Source organism: Vombatus ursinus, unplaced genomic scaffold (assembly GCF_900497805.2).
Source record: "Vombatus ursinus unplaced genomic scaffold, bare-nosed wombat genome assembly UNPS02014810.1, whole genome shotgun sequence".
Taxonomy (NCBI): Eukaryota; Metazoa; Chordata; class Mammalia; order Diprotodontia; family Vombatidae; genus Vombatus; species Vombatus ursinus.
In genome coordinates this window covers 46,819,974-46,829,740 of record NW_020954588.1, presented here as the reverse complement: position 1 = coordinate 46,829,740, position 9,767 = coordinate 46,819,974, and positions in this window count along the sequence as shown.

Genomic DNA, 9,767 nt, shown 5'->3' with positions numbered 1-9,767 from the left:
AAGTGATGAGAAAATAACCATCTTTACCAGAAGATCATCGGTGGCAAAAAGGAAAAATTGTAGCCAGCACCATATTGTACGTTGATGCAAAATTTAGCATAACAGGTTTAGAGGTGAAAGAGAGTGTTTTGAATTGGACATCTGTCAACTTAGAAAAACTGATAGCAATATTTTGATAAAATTGGTCACCTTTGTAATTATGCATATTGTATTTTATGCCTTTGAAATCATTATTCTAAGAAAGGGTCCACAGGCTTTTTCAGATTTCCAAAGGGGTCCAACCCGCCAAAAAAGGTCAAGAGCCCCTGATGATGGCCAACATCCCTTAGCTGCCTCACTTTTTCCATGAGGAAAAGGAACCCTGAGAAGTGGAGCATGTTGTCATAGGTTGGAGATTTAGAAATCTTTCTTCGTTTTACACAGGAGGACACTGGAGCCCAAAGCAGATAAACAATTTGCTCAGTCATATGGATAGCAAGTGGCAGGTCTGGAATGCAAACTCCAAATTCAATCCTCTTCATTGGCATGACTTTTCTTTTACCAAGAGTCTCTGTAACTTTAAATCAAAGACATAGAGTAGCTATGATTCTCTGACTTAGAACATTATTACAATCTCAAAAGAAATGTACTTATGAGTAAGAAAGGAGAATTTCTTTCTATTTCTCCTGCTTTACCTATAACTGGGGTCTATTTGTGCAACCAGAGGGATTAATACAGTTAAGTACATAAGAATGTTTTTATTCAGTGAGAGACTACATTTCAGCCAGTTGCTGACCAGTTGTCTTTTCAAAATGGTAGAGGATGTAACCAAAGGAAGGTAGAAACATTATCAGATTGATGAAACTGACATTTATTGGAATGAGCTCACACTCAGTCTGTGCATACTTATGCTTCTGGATATAAGCATCACTTTAATTTTGGCTTAGCCTGAACAATCTGAGTTCTTAATTTCCACTTCTTAAAAAACAGGAATTGGAATGCAATTTCAGCAAGAAGGATTCTAGTTAGGAAACTGAAAAAGCTTATGACTGTGAGCCCCAAAGCGAATAACAAAAATAGGAGAAAAAAAGGAACTTAAATAATTTGGGCAAGAACATGGTTCCCTTTCTCCTCGCCCCTTACACTAACTCAGAAAAGTAGGAAGAAAGGTCATGGCCAGGGAAGCTTTAGCATTACTGAAAGCATGTGTGATGGATTTGGACTCCTCAAAATGGTGGTAGGCCCTGGCCACATGTCTCAGATTATTTGGGGGACTTTCTGCTAGAAGAATGTGTGTGAGGTCCAGAGTGTAACACAATGGAGATTGACAAGGATGAGAAGAAATTCAGAAACGTCAGTCATTGCTTTTGTAATTGAATATATGGATAATAGCTTTAGAGCTCCTCAGATCCTCAGAGGTCACCTACTGCAACCTTCTGGTTCTATAGATGAGGAAACCAAGTTTCTGAGAAAGAATTAAAATCACCTTGACCTCCAAAGCCAGTATTTGTTCCAAGGAACCACATCACTCTTGATGTAAGCTTCATTTCATCTTCCTGGTACGTTCTGGGTTCTTTAAAACTGACATATTTGAAGTGCCAACCAGGCTGCCAAGAATATGATTGAGATTATGATCTCGTTTTCAGAAGAATGTCTTTTGAGCTACATAGTTTTTCAAAGAAATTCCAAAGACATTTTTGGGTAAAACTGTACCTGTCACAAGAAAACCTGAAGGCTGAAGTTGAAATATAGCCATTTTTGGTCAAGGTTGAATGGGTCCACTCCTTTAGGGTCCTATATGAAATGGACTGGTGCCATTAACATAATCTCTCCAGTAGACAAACTATCAGTCAATCAACAAGCATTTATTAAGCACTTAGTATTTACCAGGCACTGTGCTAACCATATGTATATGTATATGTATATATACATCTACACACACACATATATGTATATGTATATACACACACACACACACACATATGTATATATATATATATTTACACACACACCATATATATATATATATATATATCTCATATGTGTATGGTAAATTGTAGATAATCTCAGAGTGAAGACACTAGCATTAAGGCAGCCTGGAGGAAGCAGAGTTTTAGGTGAGACTTGAAGGAAGCCAGAGAAAGCAGAGGGGGAATAAAAGGAGGCTTGGTGGAACAGCCAGGAAAATACGTGTAGGAGAAGGAAAACTTTTTTGCCAGAAATGGCAAGGAGACTATTATCATTGGATCATAGAAAATCTGGAGGGGAATAGGGAGTAAGAAGACTGAAGAGGCAGGAAGGGGTTAGTTTATGAGAAGGTCTTAAAATCCAAAAAGAAAATTTTATATTTGATCTTGAGGGTAATAGGGAGCCATTGGAGTTAAATGAGTAAGGGTGTGAGATGGTCAGATCTGTGTTTTAGGAAATTCTCTTGGGTAACTGATTAGAGGATGTGGTAGAGTGGGGAGGAGCTTGAAGCAGCAGACCAACCAGAGGCTATTTCATTGGACAAGGATTGAGTTGATGAGGGGTCTGCCCAAGAGTTTCATATGAATATTGTTGAGAAAGTGGCATTGGCAGAACATGGCAACCAGCTGGATGTGGGAAGTGAGACAGAGTGAGGAGTTCGGGATGATTCTGAGGTCTTGGGCCTGGGGAACTTGAATTATGGTTGGTCCTCCAACAGTAATAGGGACATTTCAAAGAGGAGACGATTCCACACAGTGAATTCCATCGATGTCTTCTTGGTCAGTAGCCCCTGACCAAGAAAGCGAAAGGTGAAAGACTGGAGAGAGTTTTGGAGTTAGGCAGATGCATTTGTAGACCCATGTCCTTCTCTATATTGAAATCATAGCTATTCTCCAACTAGCCTTTGCCAGGCCTGGGGCCCCAAAAATCAACTTCAAAGCCCCAGTCTAGGAGCTATTCAGCTACAGAAACCATTATGACTCTGTAAAGGAGTGTATTTTAATATATGGCCCATTCCCTTGCTGAAGACAAGTTGTTCAGCTTGTTGAAGGTCAATTCCTCATGTGACCATGTCCCACATAGAGAAAATCTAAGAGGGAAAAGAGGACAAGCTAAGGTATAAGAAAGAATGTGATAAGAATGGACAGATGGCCTAATAGAGTGATGGACAGTTTGAGCTGCAAAGACATTTAGAGACCATGGATCATCAGTTTTGGCTAGAAGGAACCTTAGAGATATCTAGTCTAAACCATTCATTTAACAGAAGAGAAAATTTAGATTTGGAGAGGCTAAGAGGTCACACAGCTAGTAAATCAGAGAGCTAGAGTTTGAACTCAGGTCCTTGAACTTCAAATCCAACGTTCTTTAAAAAAAAGTTATTTATTTTTAACATGTATTTTAAAAATTAGTTTGAATTCTTTTCTTCCCATTTGCCCTCCCCCATCCATTGAGAAGGCAAGAAATGTGATCTTAATTTTGCATGTGAAATCATGCAAAACATATTTCCATATTAGCCATGTTGTAAAAAACAAAACAAAACAAAACAAAAAACCCCCAAGAAAGCAAGAAAAGTAAAGTGAAAGAGAATTATAGTTCAATCTGCACTCTGACTCCATCAGTTGTCTTTCTGGAGATGGATAGCATTTTTCATTATAAGTCCTTCAGAATTGTTTTGAATGATTGTATTGCTGAGAATAGCTAAGTATTCAGAGTTGATCATCCTTATAATATTGGTATTACTGTGTACAATGTTCTCCTGGTTCTGCTTGCTTAGCTTTGCATCAATTCATATTTGTCTTCCAGGTTTTTCTGAAACTGTCCCCTTCATCATTTCTTATAGCACAATAGTATCCCATCACAATGATACAGCACAACTTGTTCAGCCATTCCCCAATTGATAGGCACACCCTCTATTTCCAGTTCTTTGCCACCCCAATAGGGGCTGCTATAAATATTTTTGCACGTATAGGTCCTTTTCATTTTTAAAAATATCTTTGGGATACAGACCTAGTAGTGGTATTTCTGGGTCATAGGGTATCCACAGTTTTATAGCCCTTTGGGCATAGTTCCAAATTGTTCTCCAGAATAACTGGACTAGTTCGTAACTCCACCAACAGTGCATTAGCATCTCAGTTTTTCCACATAACCTCCAACATTTGTCATTTCCCTTTTCTGTCATATTAGTCAACATGATAGGTGTGAGGTGGTACCTAAGAGTTGTTTTAATTTGTATTTCTCTAATGAACAGTGATTTAGAGCATTTTCTCATATAACTATATATAAATTTGATTTATTCATCAAAAAACATGCCTGCTCATATCCTTTGACCATTTATCAATTGCAGAATGACATATATTTATAAATTTGACTCAATCCTGTATATATTTGAGAAATGAGGCCTTTGTCTGAAAAAAAAAATCCTTCATGGAATTTTTTTTCTCCAGTTCCCTGCTTTCCTTCTAATCTTGGCTCCATCGGTTTTGTTTGCGCAAAAACCTTTAATTTCATGTAATCAAAATTATTCATTTTACTTCCCATGATTCTTTCTATATCTTGTTGGGTCATGAATTCTTCCCTTATCATAGATTTGACAGGTAAGGTTTTCCATGCTTCCCTAATATGCTTATGATTTCATGCTTTATGTCTAAATCATGTATAACTTTTGGACCTTATCTTGGTATATGGTGTGAGATGTTGGTCTCTATCTAGTTTCTGCCTGTTGATCTATACCTAGTTTCTGCCTCCAACATTCTTTACAATATACTATGCCACTATCAAGTTCAATAGTTCTATGGGGAAACTGAGGCCCACTGTGGGCAGGTGACTTATCATTCACAGGGACTGAGAGAATCAGTCCTGGAATGGAGATGTCCTGACTTTTTAGGACCATGTGCTGCTCCCTCAGTAGGGTCCTCCTTTTCCATTCTTCATAGTCATAGATACAACAATCCTTTCCCATTAGACTCTATGCTATAACAGGGCTTATTTATTTTCTTCCACTCATGACCCCTTTTCATGTTTCTGGCAGCATTCATTGGTGCTGCATGGGCGTGACAGCATGTGCAGTGCAAAGTGTGCTTGTTGTGTGTTCAGAACCAAGACTGCAATGAAGTTGTGTGATGCAACACGGGCAAATGCTGCCAGAAACACCTCGGATTTGTTGTGTGTTTGATTTTTAATTAATTTTTGGTTGTTGCACGTTCAGAAACCTTTTACTGTTGCCAAATGAGGTCGTGGCCCACATTTTAAGAAGCGCTGCTATAGAATAAGGACATAGGGAGAGGGTTTATAGAGAGCCATTTTTTCACAATTAATAAATGGATTAAAAAGCCTTTTGTAAACTTTCTCTTGGGCAGCCAATTTGCTGGCTATGCTGTGATCTCAAGAATCTTCAGGAACATAAGAGAGAAATATTTACTTACAGATATCTTTGGATGTCAAAGAGTGTAGATCTGAAATCTGATGGCACTTTAGACCTCCCTGGGACTCAAAAATCTCCCATGGCTGATGCTGGTTTCTTCTCTGTGGTTGGTATTCATTAGGATTTCAGAATCCAGAATCGCACATGTTATAGGCCCCCAGATTCAATCCTGAAAAGGAAAATCTGTTTTTATTGTGAAAACCAGACCAGAATGGAGAAGAACGTGTCAGTATTTAATTCAGCAGCAATTTGGTAAGATCAATTGGGGCATAAAACATTCAAGATCTTTGATAGATTTCATAGAGGATGTCCCATGCAGAATCCAAATCAAACAGGGATCCCTTAGAGAAGTCAATGGACTCTAAATGCTTCTTTTTTGTGAATGACGTCAGGCTAATTCTATCAAGCTCCAGAGCCTTATCTAACTTAAATCCCTCAAATGAGTTCAGTCTAACTATTCACATAGGAAAACAAAGTGGTTGAAGAGTACCTATTGTCCAGGCTATCCTATAATAGCTAACATTTATATAATGTTTTAAAGTTTATAAAACCTTTAAAATTGTGTAGAAATGCATGTATATATGCACATATATAATTCATACACACATACAGAGGGAGAGAGATTGACCTTCAACATTTGTTCATTTAACTTTTGTGACTTCAAGCGTTCACTTGCTTTTATTAGTAACCTCATTTTCACTTTTGCATTGGCAACCTCATTCCTGCCCATGTGCAGGAGAGAAAAAAAAATGAGATGTGATAAGGTCAAGTTTGTGGACTGGCTAGTATCCTGCTAGTGCTTCTCTGGTCTTGTTTACCCCACTGTTGTAAAGAGTTCCCTGTGCATTCTATGTGTATTTTCAGTTTGCCTTTAAAATTCAAGTTTTGTGGTGCAATTATGCTCTCAAAGCATAAGTGTAAGTCTTTGAGGCTTGAAGCAAAAATTAAGTCAGTGATGCGGTTTGGTGAGAAAATAAAGGGGTTACATAAACTTTATGCCACAATGTCTGTGGTTTTTGTCACTTGAAAGTTTGGTGTTAATGAATCAACTATTGGTAATATCTGCAAAAAGGCAGAAAGTTTTGGTAAAATAGTTTCTGCTCCATAAAGTGCTAAAATGACTTGAGATGGGGTCACCCCTACCTTCTCACCAGTACTGGCTTGTAGTGGCTTGGTCCCACATCTGGTTGCTGGAGGGTTGGGAGGGGCTGGATGTAGTTACAAGCTCTGACTTGGGGCCTAGGATTTACCCCAGGCGTGTGCTTTTCATGAGGAACAATTCTACCAAAGCCAAAAGGGAGCTGAGAGATGGCAGGTTCCCCATTTCCCTTTTTTTACCTTGGGATTCTGACATTGCTGCCCCTGCCCCTCTTGGTCCCTTCTAGTGTTACCTCTTTTCCCCCTGCATTTTGTGGGTTATTTCGTGGTCACTGTGTTAGAAAAAGTTCACATTATCAGAATTAATTTTTGTTATAAAGAATTGTTTTTAGAAAGGTGTATTTTCATCAATCTCTAGCCAAAGATTACAGTTTTGGTGGTCAAGCAAAACTGCATATTTCTCATAGGTTCCATGTATCAACATTCACATTTTTACTTTTGCGCCATTTTCTAGGAAGATTACCCTTGTGAATATTGAAGATTGTATTCATTATCATATCTGATGCTCACAACCCTGTGAGGTATCTGCTATTAATATTCCCATTTTTTAGATTAAGAAACTGAGCATAAGTTATTTGCCAAGGGTCACATAGTTTGTGTTTAATGCAGGATTTGGTCTTAAATCTTCCTGGCTCTGAGGCCATTTCTTTATCCACTGAGCCACTTAGCTGCATGCATTTGGATAGCCTGGTCATAAGAGTTTGCCCATCAGCACATGTACTACAACTAGGAATGAGTTAGTTCCTGAATTGAATTGAAAGAGGAGAGTGGGATTGGTGGTCTTTGGGTAACTGCAGTTCTAATAATGACCTCAAACTTCTCACTGAAAATGAGGTCCATCTGTTTTCATTTTTTTTCATTTTTTATTAATTTATTTTGATTTATCAACAATCACTTCCATATGTTTTTGAGTTTAAAATTTTTTCTCCCTCCTCCTCCCCACCACCTTCCCCAAGACGACGCCCAATCTGATATAGGCTATATATATACATTCTTATTAAACATATTTTCACATTAGTGATGTTGTAAGTAAAGATTAGAACCAATAGGAAGAACCACCAGAAAGAAGAAACAAAACTCAACCAAAGAGAAAAATAATAGCCAATAGTATGCTTCGATCTGCATTCAAATTCCCTAGTTCTTTCTTTGGATGTGGACATCTTTTTTTTTTTTAACACCAGTATGCTTCTACATGATGACGGTATCAGAAATATTGAAGTTGAAGATCATCCAAAGGGGTGGAATTCACAATGGGTGTAAGCGGGTTGTAAAACATTATTAATGTGGAATTCTAAAAGAGGACATCATCAGAAGGATATATGAATAAGAAAAAAAAAGATGAGCAGGGCATATTTATGGTAGAAAGAATGTTCAAGTTGAAGCCAGCATACTTGAGTTAGAACCCTACTTTTCTTATTTACTTTGGGTGAGTTATGTCAATTGGTTTCCTTATTTAGGAAATAAAGAGGTAGGACCAAATGACCTCTTACTTCCTATCCAGTTCTAAATATAAATCAAGATGTGAAGAGTGAGAGAAAATGAATAGGCAGCCACATTGGCCTATATCCAGTGTTAAGCAAACGAGAGGCAGTCTCTCTCTTACCCCCCATAATGTATTGATTGAACTCTCCCTCATATATTTATAGGAGGATATAGACAAGGGTAGACAAGGATAGGTAGATATGGATAGCTTGGAAGGAATGCCTACATCATGGATCCATTGGAATATTGAAGTAGAAACAATGGTACTACACTAAGCTGCGGGGGGAAAATAACTCAGTCATTGCTCTCCAGAATCTTCCATCCCCCAAGATCATGTGTCTCTGCCTAAGACTTTGAAAATCAGTTCCATACCACATTATAAAGTAAGGTTGTCTTGATGTTGCCAGGTTGTAGGCTGAAGCTCACATAGCTTAATTTTTCTGTGTAGCTTCAAACACCAAGCTGCTAGCGAGCTGCATCAGATCCAAGGATGAAGCTCGTTCATTTGAAAAGAATTAAGATCCAGTGGAGAATTAGCTGGTAAATACAAAAGATTTGCTTAAACAAGTAAAGAATTTATAGGCAAAATTACTTGTAAGATTTTTATCCTTTTTATTTAATATTCACGAATGCTGGTCCATGCAAGAGTTCTCTTAGGAGACTTAAAAAATTACTGATTAAATGAGAATGGGGATATTGTAACTGCTGGAGCTATTTTCTGACAGATTATATTGTAAAGACGGTTACCTGGAGTGACTGTTCCTACGCCTGCTCAGCACGAGAGTAGGAGCCAACTCCTGTCCAGAGAGTCAGGCTCTGCTGAATGCATCCTATGAGCCTGCAAGCACCCTGGCCTGCTTGAGGGCTGTGCTGCCCACCTTAGGATGGAAAGGCAGCTATGGAATGTGACTGCAAAAGGACCACGGCAGCAGCTGGAACCCTGAGCCTGGCTTGGAAAGGTGGCAGAAACAATGATAGTTATTCTGCTTCCTGTTTTCAACTTCTAGAAATCAAGTTCTTTTCCTTTTTTTAATTTCATTGCTCTCATATTACGAGTTGTCCTTCCCCAGAGAAGTTTTGACCACTCATTTTTATTCTTTTTATTTAAATAGTGAATTTACTCACTAATATATATATATGTGTGTGTGTATTATATATATGTTTTCATGATTAATATCTCAATTATCATTGGTAATTCCATTGGATTCCCAAGTGTCCAGTGATTCAAAGTATGAGGCTGAGATTTATGAGAGAAAGCAAGGCATGGTGGATATATGACTAGCCTTGTAATCAGGATAAATTGGGTTCAAGGGCTACATCAATTCTACACACTGGCCATGGAACTCTGGGCAGGTAAATTAACTTCTCAGTAACCCTTCACCCCTAAACTCTAGAAGACTAAGTTGCAGAACAGCTGCTGATCTGTCTTGGTAGAAGAGCGTTTCCTCACCTGGGAGCTCCTTATTTAAATGAATTCATAGGCCTGGATCTGTCCCTCCCAATTACAGATAGATATGCATGAACACACTCCAATGTGTACACTTGTACATATATATATATATATATACACATACATATATATACATATATATATACATATATATATACATATATATATATACACACACACACACACATGTATTCACATCGACATTAGATAGGCACATAGGCATTCCATTTCCACGCATGTGTATATATGTGTGCATGCATATGTTTGTAAAGGCATGCATGTATGTATGCTCACACACACATACACTCA